This window comes from Agrilus planipennis, unplaced genomic scaffold, assembly GCF_000699045.2.
Source record: "Agrilus planipennis isolate EAB-ADULT unplaced genomic scaffold, Apla_2.0 scaffold54, whole genome shotgun sequence".
In the NCBI taxonomy this organism is placed as follows: domain Eukaryota; kingdom Metazoa; phylum Arthropoda; class Insecta; order Coleoptera; family Buprestidae; genus Agrilus; species Agrilus planipennis.
The window spans coordinates 678,699-681,751 of record NW_020439000.1 but is presented as its reverse complement, the minus strand read 5'-3'; the positions used below and the strand labels follow the sequence as shown (position 1 = coordinate 681,751).

The 3,053-nt window shown below is 30.3% G+C and overlaps 1 long non-coding RNA gene across 1 annotated transcript; it reads left to right on the top strand.

Moving 5' to 3' along the window:
* The first annotated feature begins 2,030 nt into the window (after positions 1–2,030).
* On the top strand, positions 2,031–2,681 carry LOC108734405. Its single transcript, XR_001937374.1, has 3 exons — positions 2,031–2,072; positions 2,220–2,388; positions 2,477–2,681. It is a non-coding gene; the product is annotated as an uncharacterized LOC108734405 (long non-coding RNA).
* Positions 2,682–3,053: the final 372 nt, after the last annotated feature.

Here is a 3,053-nt window from a genome sequence, read left to right as displayed (position 1 = left end):
AAATATATAAATTAAATTAAATTAAAATAATTCAAAAATTTTCTTGCCCTATTTAGAGGGCAAATATTGTTGTGGTGTTTTTGATCGGGTATTTAAACCCATTTTGCGATAAATTTCGCTGTTACAATTGTCGTTATTTTAATTATTGTTAAGGAAAGAAAAGGACAAAAAAGCAGATATTTAAATGATCTGGTCGTATTTGTGTTTAATGTTGTTGTACACAGTTTCAATATACTAAAGAGCTCATGGTGCTAACTATCAAAAAACGTAATTTCCCTTTTTTTTTTTTAATACCTAACAGCATTTTTCACGTTCGGAATGATTCGGGTAAATTACCTAGAAAAGTGCTAATCATTATCATAGTCAGTCAAATGTTATTTGTGTAAATGTTTGTTTCAAATTTAGGCATTTTGGCTCAGAAAATCTATAACACGACAGGTACAAATGAAATATGAAAAAATAAATCAAAACACTAGTTAATGTAATTTATTTAAAGAATGGAAGCCAAAAACTCGTAAATTCTGTTTGTTTGTCAAAATTTTTAAACCTAGTCACAGTAGTATATTTAATGAATATAAATTTAGAAACTGTTGAGATTTTCTGGGATCTGAGATGTCTGTTGATTTGATTGTTAAAATAAATAAAGTATTTTATTTTTTGTTTTTAAAAACAAATTTTTCTGAAAAAAAGCAAAACCATNTTTGAATTCGTTTGTTTCTCAGAGATGAAAAACACTAAATATAAGATATAATACCGAAAATAAACAAAATACTGACCGTTGTGGCCTTAAGGACTCTGTCCTGGAGGAGACCAGTATACCCCATTTCCAAGAAATCATCCCCATTACATCAGAATGATGATGAACCAAATAAAGTATCTAAAACAAAATTAAATGTTATTATACTAATTTAAAATTTAAATTAAAATAAAGTTTAAAGATAATGAGCAAGTCCAAATTAGATAAGGAAGAGAATTTCCCAAAAAGAAAATTATACTAAAGAAAATCAGAAAATGTATTTGAATTCGTTTGTTTCTCGTGAAAAGATGTGAATGTAGGTGAAGTTTTTAGTAACAGAGGGTGAATTTGGATGTTTATGAGCGAATAAGTAAGAATGACAGTAAAGGAATGGGAAGTAATGAATATGTATAGGTAAAAAATTTAAGGGTGACCGTTTGTGCAATTGAATGTTTATAAAAGTTGTAAAAATGATAGTATGTGAATAAATGGTAGTGCAATTGGGATTTAATGAAAGAAGAATGAAAAGTGTTAGTATGAGTGGATGAGGGTGAATGGGAGCAAATGAGGAATGGTTGGGGATAATGTGTGTAAGAGAGTGAATATGCGTATGTGAAAGAATGAGGGTGTAAGGGAAAGAATGGATGAGAGGGAGTATGTGAGAGAGTGATGGTATGAATGAGGGAGAGAATGTATGAGAGGGTGTGACTGCACCTTTACTCATACATTATTTCCCTCGTTCATGCCCTCACTTGTTTCCCACATTCTCCCTCTCCGCATCAATTCTTACCCTTACAAACCTCATCCTTCCATATACGCATATTACCTCTCTGAAACACATCTATCCTGACCATCCCTCATTTGCTGGGGTGCGTGAGAGTGTGAACAAGGGGAGGGGGCAGAATAAACAACAATAAAAGGAGAAAGAGTATATATTTCTTTTATTTAAAACAACAAAAATAAATTTTTCACTTCCACATTCACGATGGAGAAGCATTTTCATCAAGAGTTCAAGGTTTGTATAATCAAATTGTAATGGCCGACATCGGCAACAATACTACTAAACTTAAAATAATAATGGCCGCCAGCGACAACAATTAAAAAGATAATGGCCGACAACAGCAACAATCAAAAAATCATAATGGCCGACATCAGCAACAATAAGAAATAATAATGGCCGACAGCCTCAATAATTAAAAAGCATAATGGCCGGCCACAACAACAATTAAGAAATAATAATGGCCGACAACGGCAACAATGCATTAATAAAAATGGCTGATTATTAATAAACATAAACAGATCCAGTCTTTTATCTTTAAAATACTTTATTTATAAGGTAAATAGTTTTATTTGGTAACTACAAAACGTTTTAAGTAAATCTAGGAAGTTCATAGTAGATAAACAAAGAAGTAATTTTGTGTAAAAATATACTGCATATTCCTTTTTTATTATACAAATAATTTTATAGTTGCTTTTCTTTCAGAAACTCATTAGACTTCTGATATTGTTAAATGGAAATACTGCATCATGAAAGAGAAATGGTTTGTTTATCTTCTCATTATTAGCCATTAATGATGGTTCTCGATTACCCCATTCAGGATTATAAAAGGTTCTGCTTCTTCCACCAAAGTATCTGCCTGCAGGATTTTTATGTATGGATTTCTGTCAATTAAAAATAATATTTCTTTTATGTATTTCAAGTTATGCCTGAAAACTGATACATGAACCTGTTGATTACAGATTATGTTGACTTTTATGGAGAATATTAAGCAGCACAGAATTGTCAGTGTCAGTGGACAAATCATGATGGGTATTAGTAGCATGGTATAAGAAATTGCACAATGAGCAAGATTCTGCCGATAAAAAACCCCATGGTACGGTGAAGAAGCATTTCAACGTGAGTTCAAGGTTAGTAAAAATGAAATATGGTTGAGAATGACACCATGATCATCGAAATGTATTTTAGGTTTCTAAACATTTTCTACAATAATTGGGTTTTTAGTGTTTAATTTTGTAATTTCATGAATTTTTGTTTATTTACTTTTATCATAGTAGTTACCTATACTTCTTGAATATGAAAATTACAACAGTTTTTTGTTGAGTAATGTTTTGTTTCCTCCTCAACTTGAAATTCTATTACATTTAGCACTTGTTGCATATATTAATAGTTATCCTCACATATTTAATAGTTTAAACTTTTTCTTTGAATTTTAATTTACCTCTTAATTTAAATTTTGTCTATTACAATTTTGTGTGTTTATTCAATTTTGTCCTCCAGAATTTTTTTAATAGTTTCAAGTAATAGGTGTATTTTGTA